This window comes from Arvicanthis niloticus, chromosome 24 (genome assembly GCF_011762505.2).
Source record: "Arvicanthis niloticus isolate mArvNil1 chromosome 24, mArvNil1.pat.X, whole genome shotgun sequence".
Taxonomy (NCBI): domain Eukaryota; kingdom Metazoa; phylum Chordata; class Mammalia; order Rodentia; family Muridae; genus Arvicanthis; species Arvicanthis niloticus.
Genome location: NC_133432.1, coordinates 39,109,273 through 39,123,476, shown reverse-complemented (window position 1 = coordinate 39,123,476; position 14,204 = coordinate 39,109,273).

Sequence of the window (14,204 nt, the reverse complement as noted above, 5' to 3'; positions counted from 1 at the left end):
GGAGGATGGGATTGTGAGAGTTTGCTGGAGTAAGTTCTGCTTGCTTCCCACTCCCCTCTCTGCTACCTGATTCCAATGTGTATGCATAACACACACAGAGACAGACAGACAGACAGACAGACAGACAGACAGACAGACACACACACACACACACACACACACACACACACACAACCTGCCTGGAATAGCCACACTGAGACAGACAGACAGACAGACAGACAGACAGACACACACACACACACACACACACACAACCTGCCTGGAATAGCCACACTGAGACAGACAGACAGACAGACAGACACACACACACACACACACACACACACACACACACACACAGTTGACCCGCCTGGATGAGCCAAAGAACTTTCATTGTATGAACACTGCACAGAATATTGGAGGAGTCTAAGGCCATAGATCAGGGTGTCAAGATCTCTGCTCTAAAAATCACAGGGTCTGTGCTGTCTCTAGAAAAATAGTAGATACTTCTGCTTCTTATGTCATCATAAGTGTGGTTTCTCCATTACTCAAATATTCCAATCACAAACGTGATATGGAACAGATCAGAACAAGCTTGTTTTTCTCTTCAAATCTTGCATTGTCTGGGACTCGGAAAACATTAATATTGATATCAGATGCTGAGTGCTGCCATACAAGAAACTACTCATGTCAGACTCACAGGGTTTATGGGGGCTGCATGCATCCCACCAGCACACAGGAAAGCTGCTGAAGTTTCCAGGTAAACAGTATGAAGACCACGAAGCTAGTGAGAAAAATCCTAATAATTCTGTGAGCCTTAGGAGTGAGAACCCAAAGCTAGCAAGCGAAAATCCCATATTTCTAACTGTTTCCATGTTGTTCTGCTGTCTGTTGGCAGTTTCAAAATACTGCCTAAGGCCCACAGTCTTCTATTCTGTGGTTTACATATCTATTTAAACGTGTGTGTGTGTGTGTGTGTGTGTGTGTGTGTGTGTGTGTACATATTACAAGTGCAGGTGACTTCAGAGGGCAGAAGCATCTCCAAGATTCCCCTGGAGCTAGAGTTACAGGCAGTTGTGAGTCACCTGATGTGGGTGTTGGGAATTGAACTTAGGTCCTCTGTAAGAGCAGCACACACGCTGCCTTGTTGATCTCTCTCTCCAGTCCAACCTAGAACAATGTTCTACTGGAAAAAAAAAAAAAAAAAAACCATTGTTCTAGATTCAAAACTTATTTTCCTAATTAAGAGGCACAAATATTTCCTTTTCTTTTTTTTTTTTTCAGAAAGAATTTTCAAAGCATAGTGCAGTAGTACTTTCTTTCAAGCTCTGTTCAAATGTTTTCTTAGTGAGGAGGCCTTCTCTGGCCTCCCCCAGGCCCTCAGCCATAATTTCTCTCTCTCCCTTATGCTTAGTACCTTCATGACAGCTGTGCCATGGCTAATCCTGATTGTCTATATGACGCACTGAGGACAAGGGAACCTCAACTGAAGAACTGCCTTCATCAGTGTGTCCTGTGATCATGTCTGTGGGGAATCTTACTTTCTGCCTTTTAACTTCTTCTTGATTATTTGTAAGTTTTACATCATGCGTTCTTCTCCCCAACCCCTCGTATTGTCCCTTCACCCTTGCAAGTTCCGCCCCACCCACCCACTCAACCACAAAGAACCACACAGAAAGAATCAGAAGAAAACATCTCATCATGGAAGTTGGAGTGTGTCAGTGTGCCTCACAGAATACCCTTCTGTATGCACATCTTCACTTGCAAATGTTCATGCTAATGAGTCTAGTTCAAGGACCAGCTTCTGTGAAACCATCAATACTGGATCCTCACCAGGACTCCCCAAGGTTATCCTGTTGTTGCTCTGTGTCATGAAGATCCTGCAGCTTTGGAACAGCAGGACTGGTCCTTTCATGTTCTCCAACATTTCACAGATGATGTAGATTTGGGGGTGGGTCAACTCAATGGCCTGGGTCTGGGTCTGGGTCTGGGTGGTAGCTGAGCTGGTCAGCCTGCCAGCTCTCTCGCATCCAAACCACCAGGGCGAGCTCTGTGGAGCATTTTCTTAATTGCTTGTTGATATAGGAGGACCCAGTCCACCATGGGTACCATCCTTAGGCAAGTAGGCCTGAACTGCATAAGAAAGGTAGCCGAGCTTGCTAAGGGGAACAGGACAGGAAGCAGCATTTTTCTCCTGTTCCTATCTCTGCTCCTGCCTCAGGTCCTGTCTGACTGCTAAGTGATGGGTTGTGCCCTGGGAAGTATAAATCAAATAAAATTTTCCTTCTTGACACTGCTTTTGATCGTGGTGTTCATCATAGTAACAGAGAGCAAACCCAGGACGTGCCATCACCTTAACTCAGAAATTACTTTAATTTGTCTCTTTTCCCCAGGCTAGAGAGTAGGCTTTATGAAATGTCAACTTTTACTTACCATAATATTCCCACTACCCAGGACAAGGCATGAGACTAGACATTTTCAGTGGACAGGAAACTGAGAAAATTCAGAACATTGAGCTTCTCACTCAGGTCATCATGGCGTGTTTGGCCCTAGAGTCTGTTCTTGGAATACACCTTGAGTGACTGCATAGACGACCTTTACGAGGCACATGAGAGGGGCTAGCTCGGCTCCTTTCTGACATGCTTCCTGTAACCTTCTTGTAATGAGACAATCACTTGTCTTCAGTGGAGTTACAAATAGCTTCCCAAGTGAGGAAGCTATGCTTCATCTCATCATGTTACACAAACACCCCCAGCTTTCCCCAGCATGAGCATGGATAGTTCAATTCCCCCTGCCTTACTGAACATTGATTTCCCTCTCTTTCCAGCACTGATCTCCTGCATGGCCAGCTTTGAGTCTTGGAATCCTCTGAAGTGACACACCTGGGTAGTTCCCTTGCTTCCTTCCTCCCTTCCTCCCTCCTTCCCTCCCTCCCTCCCTCCCTCCCTCCCTCCCTCCCTCCCTCCCTTCCTTTGCTTTCTTTCTTCTTGTTGTTTTGTTTTTCAAGACAGGGTTTCTCTGTGTAGCCCTGGCTGTCCTGGAACTCAGAGATCCACCTGCCTCTGCCTCCTGAGTGCTGGGATTAAAGGCGTGTACCACCACTGTGCAGCTACGGTTTCTTAATAAGTTTTCTTAATAACATTTCTTGTGAACCACACCTCCCCAGTCCCAGCTACTCTGCTAACTTTTACCGCTAATGGTGGTTTCTCAGAAGACGTTCTTTAACGTGTTGATTCTACAATTTATGTCTGTGGCTTCGTCTATTTCACAGCGGCATCTCTGACTTGAACTATTCAGATTCTTCAAACTACCACAAAATAGCAAGAGTCTTGCTTTAAATTTTATTGGAAATAGCTTATCTAAACAGACATTTAAAATGTTAATTAAATTTAGAAAATTCTTGAGCAGACCAAGAGCTGGGAGATAGCATTGTTCTGCAGAAGAAAGGCATGGATATTGCAGAGAGTAAGCAGCGGCTTTTGCTACCCTGGGTGTTAGAACTTTCTCCATTTTCTTTCTTAGTCAAACAAAAAAACCACAGAAAATATTCTCCTGCATTTTTGATAGAAATGGGCTTTGGAACAATGCGGTCTCGTTTCATTGTTTCCGCTCATCAGTTGGAATAGTTTCAGGTTATAATTTTAGAGGATTGTGTTTAATGTTGACTTTATAAATACCTCCAAATAATAGTTTTTTTAAAAATACTGTAAAATATATACATTTAAACTGGCTGTGGGTTTGTAAGCTAAACATCCCCAATCTCCTTCAAATGCACTATGAAAACTATGAGGGACAATCTTTAATCAGATTGATTTTGAAGTACTTTTAATCATGCAGTCTACAGATTACACTAGAATTTACCCCAAAGTATTATCCTAGCCTGTAGCATTTCCCTGGCTATCTCTGTTCTTAAGGGTGCTACAGTAATGGTAAAGGAACAGGATATTTATCAGAAAAATTGGAATATAATAGTATTTTGCCGTGAGCTGTGGTTTTCATTCAGATTAAATTTCCCATTTATTGAATGCCTGCTTTTATTTTGTTTTGTTTTGTTTTGCTTTGCATTGGGGGTCTCTGTAGACTGCTTAGAGCTCTTACAAGTCTGAGCCAAGACCATTGTCACTAATTCAGTGTCACAGAGGGAGTTTGGAAGAAAGGGGGGATGGCAACTTTCCAGACAGAGAGCACACAACACAGTGCGCACACCGTGTGAGATTGAAAACGGGAATTCAGCTTACAGGGCAGGAGGGCATGTGAGGAGAATGATGCTGTTTTAACCGGGTAATCAGTCTTTTCAAGAAGGGAAACTGGGTCTTAAAAATGTATGTTTTCTACTTAGTGCATTAGGTTTCATTTTGACATGATCACACTTGCATGGTCACCCACCCCCAATTCCTATCTCTTCTCTCCTTCTCCCATTTGTGACCTTCTCTCCTTCCGGTGTGGATTTGCCACGTCCTAGCTACACAACTCCTGGCACAGGCTCAAAGGGTTTTAAGGATGCATACATTATTCACAGCAGCCAAGATAGGAGTCACTGAGATGCCCATCAGCAGACGAACTGAGAAATCCCCCAACAAAATTTTCTTCAACTAAGAAGAATAGATTTTTGTTTTCAGAGAAATGAATGAATCTGAAGATCATCACTAAGGGAAATGGGACAAGCTCAGAAAAACAAGTGTTACACATTTCTCTCAAATGAAGAACATAAAAGACACACACACACATACACACACACACACACACACACACACACACACACACACACACACACACGGAAGCTATGAGGGCCCAGGGAGAAAGAGGTCTAAAGGAATTGAAGCAAGAAAAGGTAATGAGAGAAAAGAAAGAATTATTTCATATCTTCTAATGAGTAGGGTCGTCTTAAGTATATCTGTGACATGAATGCAATTATCAGCTTCATGGGTAGACAGGGGAATGGTGGGGTGGGTATTTTCTGACTGAGAACGATATGGCTTGCTCCCCACGGTTGTGAGATGACTCTCAAGGGTGAATTATAAGCCCACCCAGAACCTGCTGATTTGAGATGTGGTTATTAACTGATGTGCTGATTTTCGTGTGACTTCTAGACCTAACATTAGACACCAGGAGAGTGTCAACACCATCAAAAACCTTAAACAAAGAAAAAAAGTGGAGTTGTCAATGTGAAGTGTGTCTTGGTTAATAACAAACAAACAAATAACAAACAGATACCACACAGTAGACCCTTCTCATCTGAGATCTTGTCTTCAGTTTTAACCATCCACAGTCAACTGTAGATACTAATAGTAAAATTCTAATAGCAATACAAATATTTGCCGGAGGTCCTTTGTAAGAGAAGCCATAGTCACTTAACTTTTATTACGCTGTTATTATAATTGCCATATTCTATGGCTTGTAAGTTTTCTAAATCTCTGTACTTAATTTATTGTCAAGTTTTTGTTTTGTTTTGTTTTGTTTTGTTTTGTTTTGTTTTTCGAGACAGGGTTTCTCTGTGTAGCCCTGGCTGTCCTGGAACTCACTCTGTAGACCAGGCTGGCCTCAAACTCAGAAATCCACCTGCCTCTGCCTCCCAAGTGCTGGGATTAAAGGCGTGCGCCACCACCGCCTGGCTGTTGTCAAGGTTTGTTGAAGTATGTGTCTATGGGGAGAAAACATGGTTTAGTGCATCTCAGTGTTGTCTGTTGTCTCAGGCACCTACAAATAGTCTTGGAAGCTGTGCTGGGTGGATGGGAGGGGGTGTTGATAGATATGAACTTATTGCTGATTGGCACACCAAAGTAGGCAGCAAGCAGCTGAAGGCGCACAAAGAAGATGGGAATGGATGTGAGAAGTCACGAATGGCTGAGGAGCCATCCGCTCTCTGTCAGCGGTTCCCACTGGACATCCTCCTGAGTGAGCACATATGGGGGAAACAGGGATGGCTCTCACTGTGAGGATTAGTATCTGCTAGAACTTGTGGCCAGAGACTGCCCTGACTGGAAACCTCGGTCCTGCACAGTGAACCGCTGTGCGTTCTCTGTGATCTTCAAATTCCCTGCTTTGTAGGTTGACATTTGAGCTCTCCAGCACTGGATTCTAATTCCACTCTGCGTACATGGTCTTAATACAATTTTCAGCAGTGGCGCTATCCTCTAGATTTCAGGAAGATTGTGAAAAGTCTTGTCACTTTGTCCAGTGAAGTTCCCTCACTCAAGATCACATCACTTCTGTACTGGACGTTGGTTTAGCATTCTCTTGGTAATTTCTCTTTTCTTTATCATGTTTAAATATCCATATTTTTGTTACACTATTTTAAAATTAACTGTTAGATATAATAATTTATGTTTAAACCATTTATTGATATTTGGCTTATCTGGGTGGTCCTTGACTGTTCCCATTGATCAATTATCCAATTGTTCTCTACATTATTATAGCAGACTTTCCTTTTCCACCCCAGCTTCAATTTTTTGTTGTCTGTGGAAGAAAATGATCTCTGGTGTCTTTAAATATTTGGTAATGCAGGAGATTAACTATCACAGAGCCTGAAACCCTGATTCATCGGCAGGAGGAGAAATATTCTACTTTCTCACCTTACCAACCCTTGTGCCATTAGAATCCACTCATTCTCATTTCCGTCCTTTTCACAGAACACGCCTTATACGTTTACTTCTTCTGAATGCAAACTAGTCATTCTATGCACCAGATCACTTCATTATATCTAAGGTGGAGACACTAGGCATTAAATACATGCTCATTTAATCATAAACACTTCTGTTTCGTTTCACTTATTACATTAGAGGTGTTCTATTGTGGTGCGTCTTCACCAACTGTAAACTAATTCCGAAAGTCAGTGAATATGTTCTCTTATTATGCAGATCATTGTAACAGTGGTATATTTCACTTATTACATTAGAGGCGCTCTATTGTGGTGTGTCTTCACCAACTGTAAACTAATTTCAAGAGTCGGTGAATATGCTCTCTTATTATGCAGCTTGCTGTGGGCAGTGTTATATGAAGGACTCACAGCACCTCTGTCATGGTAATGAAACATTTTCACATTTTATATCTGAGGACGAAAAATGGAATTTATCCAAATTACGCATAGAGAATGAACTAGACGTCTTCCCATTACTTTTTAAATTGGTGATGAATTTATTCACCCTTAAAATGCTTTACCATGCATGATTTCATGCTCAGTCAATAAAAGTGGTACAGGAGACAGTGTTACGAAGTCTTTATGTATCCGCACTGCTGATAATAGTGTAAGTGATAGCTCCATGTACCAACCCAGGGTAGGCATCGTCTTAGCATTTTCTATTTGTCACTTCATTTAACCATATAATAAATATGCCAAGTAGGGCCGTTGTTACTCAGCATTCACAACAAGGAACGAGGGAGAAACAGATCAGCGCCTTGACACAAGACTTGACCGAGACTCTAATGTAAGACCCCATCTCTACTGCCTGTGTGCTCTCCCTCTGAAAAGCACATTGGGGGTGGGGGTTAGTTTTATATTAGCAAATGTAAAGTAGAAAGATAACATTTTGGATTATGGAGGAAGACTGCCAGTAAATCCTGATGTCTGCCAATGGAAAGATGGGTCATAAAGATGTAGTCCAATTGGGTATTACTCAACTATAAAGAATAAGGAAATCTCAGGTAGATGGATGGAGCTGGAGATTATTATCTGAGAGGGGTCACTCAGTCCCAGAAAGACAAACACTGAACACTGCATGTTCTCCCCCAGACCTGAATCCTGAACCCTAGCTCAGTTCCTTTTGTTCTGTGTGTTTAACTTGGAGCACATGTGAAGTGAACAGATAGAGATGGGACATTTTGTGGAGAGGGTTATTAAAGGGATGGGGGGTGAGGGAACTAGGGGCCAGAGGAAGTGTCCACAAAATGAAGAGTGTATTTTAAAGAAGAAACAAAGGAAACCCATGATCAGGAACTCTTGAGGACCCACCTCTAGTGGAGGCACAATTGGCAGTGGATGGTTGTGGCAGGAAGGAGAGTAATTGTGTGGGGGTATGGAATGCTTACTTCCCAGTGGAAGGCTTTGAATCATATCATGTACCTACAGGTAGCACCTGTACCTGTACTCAGTACTCAGGTACCGATTGTACTCAGGTACCGATTGTACTCAGTAGGGTGTGTGTGAGTGTATGTATGTATTATATATATATATATATATATATATATATATATATATATATATACACACATATATGTGGGGATTTGAGAGGGGGAAGTGGTCAGATGATGTAACAAGACACACTGTAGAAATGCATGGAAATTTTCAAGTGATAGATGGAGTATCACTAATAATAAATGCTTTAAGGAAGTCTGTAAGGTATACAAATATTTTAAATCAAAGGATGGAGAGAAAAACCCTATACACCCACATTCCTGACATGCGAGTTTGCTAGCCATGTCATGATGCTATTTCAGAGTCCCACCAAGCAGTAGCGTCGCTGGTGGAAAGGGGAGCATCTGAAAGGTGGCTGGACCGCAAGTGTAAACATACTCCCATATTTTAAAAATACTTGGCATGAAGAGAAGACTGAGAAACAGCAGATATTTTCATTTTGATTACGTAATATGAGGATATCTGATGTATCTGGCTAAAAATAAAATGTAATTTTATTTTTATTGAAATTAGTAGGCATCAGGTTTCGTAGGCCAGTTAGCAAATGTGTGAAAGCTGGTAGCCCACTGAAATCTACTAACCTTAGTTTTTGTAACATCGGGATAACAGTTGTAGCTCATATCACGGGCTTGTTATAAATATTAAGTGGATAACTTATAGCCATTCATAAAAAATGAATGAAGGGCCAGCAAGGTGTTTCGGCAGGCATAGGCGCTGGCCTGCTTGCCATTGTGACTAAGGTTGAGCTCTGAAACTCATATAAAAGAGGAAGGAGACAAACAACGCCACAAGGTTGACCTGTGACCTCTACATATGTGTCACGACCCACATGCCCCCCAACATCATGCACACACAGTAATAACAATAATAAGCTTATTTTAAAAGTGTATCAGGGGTCAAATTTTGTGGCTGGCACCAGTGACCTAAAGAACTGAAGCATTAGTATTTGTTCTGGGGGAGCTCTTATCAATGACAGGATGTTACAGGGCTGATGAGAGAGACCACTACAGAACTGGCAGAGGGACAGGCCTCTTGTCTGGCTACTGAATCCCTAGGAGTGTGCTAGCTGGCTCAGGGGATACCTTGTTTATCTTCAGATCTTTGAAGGATAACAGGGCAGCATGTGCCCAGAGAGCAATGAAGGAATAAGGTCCTGACTGATGCATGTGAAGAGAGCCAGCTTTGTTTTAGAATTCAGAAAGACATTGACGAAAGATACAAATTAGTATAACTCAATTTAGTCACATTCAGTGATTCATTTCTGAAAAAAAAAAATGTGTGGGGAAATTTTCCCTCCCCTCCTCTTCCCTTCCCTTTACTTCCCTTCAGTCTCCTCCCCTCCCTTCTTCTATTCCTTCCTTCCCCTCCCCTTCTTTTTCCCTCCCATCTTATTTCCCCTTCTCTCCTCTCCCCTCCCTTCTTCTTCTCTTTCTTCTCTTCCTTCCCCTTCCTTCCCCTCCCCTTCCCTTGACTTCTTTTCTATTTCTTCCTTTCCTTTCCCCCTCCTTCCCTTCCCCCCTTCTCTTTTCTTCCCCTCCCCTTCCTTCTCCTTCTCTTCCTTCTCTCCTCCCCTCTTCTCCCTTCCCTTCTCTCCCCTCTCTTTCCTTCCTTACACCCACTTCCCTTCCCACTTTCTCTTCTTTTCACAGGCTTAGCTTCTAAAACGATCCACATTTTCAGCAAGCTGATTGCAAAGCCACCTAGGGAAGGCAGAACTTCACAAAACGGACTGAGCCTAGAAAAAAGACCATGCTCGTCGCTAAAGATCAGTGCGTATCCATACTGTTTCCTATAGAAAACCTGCTGTCAACATGATGGGTGATGGCTGTGAGGCTACATACTCATGTAAAAAGCACAGTGACAATTGTGATGTATAAACAGCAACTTCAGGCTGTATGTTTGAGTGCAATATAACAATCTCAACAGCCAATTTATCGCTGCTTTTTGACTTTTATTTTCCCTAATACAGAGATTTCATTTGAAGACCAACAATACAAGTATTGGCTCATTTCTAGTCTAGTTATAAACTGTTAAAATGCTACAGAACCTAAGAATGAAATGCCTTGTCATGAATATTGTTTATAACTTGATAAATAAATATACCAGGATAAAAGTGGATCAGAGTGTTGGTATAGAAAATTGTTATTTTTCTTCTTCTGACTGCAAAACAGACAAGGAGTCCAGAAAGATCTTTCTCTGCTAAAGTCTGCACATTGCAGTAGGCAGCTCTGGGCAACAGAACACACGGATGCTCTGGTTTTTCATTGAAGGAATTACTGATTGTCTAAAGAATCTTTTAACGAAATAGTATTGTTTTTTTTATTGCCAACAAAAGCCCTTCCAGACACAGTGATTGCTTTTCGCTTTCCTGCTGTCTGGTTATCATGGCGGCCTTTCAAGTTCTTCTGCTTTCTGGCCAACTGGCCTCCACTCTCAGAACAGCATTGGGGAGAGAAATCAGGTACGGTTATCTGCTCCCAGTTTACTCTGCTGGAGTGGCCTTCTGAGACACTGGATTAAGTTCAGATCTCTTCTCCCGAGTCAGTTTAGTGTCCAGAATACACATGTGTATATGCATGTGCACATGTGTATTTGCTGTGTTCATATGGAGGCCAGAGGTTGACAGCAGGTATTTTCCTCAGTCATTTTCCACTTTATGTCTTTGAGAGAGGTGTCCTTTTATTTTTTTCAATTAAATTGTAGTGTTTTCACAATTTTATATGTGTATATAATGCATTCTGGTTACTCTGCCCTCCACCCTGTCTTGTCTCCCTCTTCCTATGATGATCAATTCCCTCACCCCAGCTGTCCCTTTCCCAGATTCATGACTTTTTGGTTTGGTTTTATGACCCACTTGGCTTAACAAGGGTCATCTGTGTGACTATTGGTTTCAAACTGTCCCCTTGGTCCTAGTGTGGTCACTAGTAGGTCAACTGAAGGCAAGAACCCCTCCGTTTGCTGAATCTATTAGTAGACAATATTTGACAGCCTGGAGTGGAGTCTTCTGCACCACAGTTTCACGCCTGGCTGTTGGTAGGACCTCTCCTGTGCCCACTGCTGTGGCCCACAGCTGTTGAGAGCTCTTGACTGCAATGGCCTGTTATTCTGCACCCAGAAGACTGCATTTTGTATACCTTCTCCATATCCTCCAACTCTTACGTTCTAACTGCCCCCCCCTTTTGCAGTTCCATGAGCCTAGGGAGTGTTGGTGTAAATATCAAGTTCAGGGAGGAGTACTCAACCATTAGTATGCTTGGCCTACCTTGTTTTCTGAGGCAGGGCCTCTCATTGGACCTGGAGCTCACTAAGGTCACTGGAGTGGCTGGCCAGCAAGTCCCCAGGAGCCTCCAGTCTTCGTCTCCCAGGCTCTGGGGTTATAACTGTGCCGTGGGGCCTGGATTTTTTTCCGTGGTGTTGGGGATTTAAGCACTTTGACAGTGAGCCATCTCCCCAGCCCCAGAACGTATTCCTTTATCAACAGCTGCTATTTAAAGGGGACACGTAAGTAAGAGCTCATTAGCCATCCTCATGGCAATGTGGTGCGATTAACGTTAAGAATCCTGCCTCTGCTCTTAGCTCCCATTCCAAAGAGCAGCAGAAATACAGGAGAAAGCATGTGTGCCCTTAATCCCTCTGTGTATCAGCTTTCTCTAATCTCTTTCTTCATTGACTATGAGCCTCTTAAGGGAAGACACTGTTCATCTTCGGTTTATATTATTCAACTGTATTATTTCAGCATTGGCTTCGTGCATTTATGAATACAGATGGCACTGTTGAACATACTTCGAGTTCCCCCACCCCAAAATTGTATCAATATGAAAAAAAAATCAGCAATTGTTTCTTTGGAGACCCCACTGTGTAGCAGCTGTCTGCTGGGCTTAAGGGATAAAACAGCAAACCTTCTAAAGCAAAGGGAGAAAGAGAGAAGGGAGAGATTTAAAAAAAAAAAAAAGCATTTTAAAACCTGTAACGTCTGAGCTCCATGAGAAGGAGGAGGCTATTCTATGTTGAGTAAAGTATACTCTGCTGTACTTGCAGACAGGAGCCTAGTCCAGCTGTCATCAGAGAGGCTTTACCCAGCAACTGATGGGAACAGGTGCAGAGACCCACAGCCAAGCATCAGGCAGAGCTTGGGGAATTCTGCAGAAGACGGGGAGGAAGGATTGTAGGAGCCAGAGGGGTCAAGGACACTACAAGAAAACGTACAGAATTCACTAACCTGGGTCTATAGGTGCCCAGAGAGATTGAAACCTCCAACCAGGGAGCCTGCGGGTGACTGACGTAGGCCCTCTATACATGTGTTACAGTTGTGTAACTTGGTCTTCATGTGTGCCTCCTAAAAGTGGGAGCAGGGGCTGTCTCTGCCTCTGTTATCTGCCTTTGGGACCTTTTCCTTCTCTGGGATGCCTCATCTAGCCTCCATAAGAGAAGATGTGCCTAGTCTTACTGCAACTTGATATGCCAGGGCTGGTTGATATCCATGGAAGGTCTCCCCTTTCTGAAATGAAATGGAGGAGTGGATGGTGGGGGAGGGGAAGAAGGGGAAAGACTGAGAGGAGGGAGGCAGAGACTTCAGCGGGGATGTAACATAAGAAAATAAGTTAATTAGTTAAAAAAAAAAAAGGCCCACTGTGAAGCAGAGGGAACAGCTAAGCGAAAGTCACTTGAGATCCTGAGGTACAGTATACATTTTGTCAGCACCTCCTTTCTGTGTGAAACCAACATAACAAAGTAGGGGTTAACAGTTATCACAACAACACAAGGACTAGAGGGAGACAAGGTGAACTGATCCAGTGTTGGAGAGACGGGGTGCATCCCTATTTCATCCCATGGTCACCCACTTTCTACCAGCAATCCCAACGCTCACGGTGTGCTAAAATTATAGCGACTTAACCAGATTCTCTTTGAATAGCATTTCAGACAATAACAATAGAATAAACAAAAACCAGTCCATTACAGCCTTACCTTCTCTTTCTTTGCTTTGGCTGTCAGAGAGTACCTGTAAAAGAAAATTGCAACTCTTTTAATGTCTCAAAATTGTGCAGATTTATAAAATGAAAACTCAAATTTCAAACAAACAACAAACAAAAAAATATCAGGTCGCAAAATAAGAATCAAGTGTCCTCCTGAAAGAAGACTAAAAAGTCGACTGGAGCATTCTCCTTAAAATATTCTAGAGCCCACATATCTCAGCATTATGAAGGTAATTAAAAAACTCATTCACCGGGGGATGTATTTAGTTTATTTTTCTACAACTTGAGTAAGGATTTGCATAATTCTGTTTGCCCCTTTAGTGATTGGAAAGAAAATTGAATTCTAGTTCTCTTTGCTACTGCATTGCCCTGTGGTACCAGAAACCTGTCAGCGCTAAATCCAGTCGCAGCCTAAGCTCTGCATCACTCTCTGGTAATGCACAAGAACCAGTGCACACCCTCCCCTGCGCCCCCCCCTCCCCCCCCCGTACAGCGCTCCCCTCCTAACATAATCTAATCATGGCGCTTCTTTGTCCCTACTCAGTCCCTTTTGTGTCTTCTACCTTTCTGACTGTTCCTTGTTACTTTCTTGATGAGTTCCTCTCTCTTGTGTCCTTTAACGGCGTTAATTTCATTTACTTTAATTTTAAAAAATCGTATCTTTTATTGTATGCCTCTACCCCTCCCCCACATGTGCATCTCTGTTCCCTATGCATGCAGTACCCACAGAGGCCAGAAGAGGGCATCAGATCCTGAGACCTGGAGTTGCAGGCAGTTGTGAGCCACCACGTGGGTGCTGGAAATTGGCCCCAGATTCTCTGCGAGAACACTTAACACTTAGAGCTCTTGATCTCTGAGCCATCAATCCAGCCTCAGTTTCATTTTACTTCACGAAGCCTTTTAACATTCCATCTCTGGGCTCCCTCAACTGTGTCTTGAGGTGGCGTGCTAAAGAGTACATTATGTTAATGATGATAATAATATGTTTGATACAAAATGGAGAATCTATTCAGATTGCTTAATTTCTAAACAAATCAGTGCAATCTAGTTGAAAAAAATTGCCTGGAAAATCATAATATCTGGCAAATGTGTGGTTAAGTATAATTTTGCCTTAAACATTG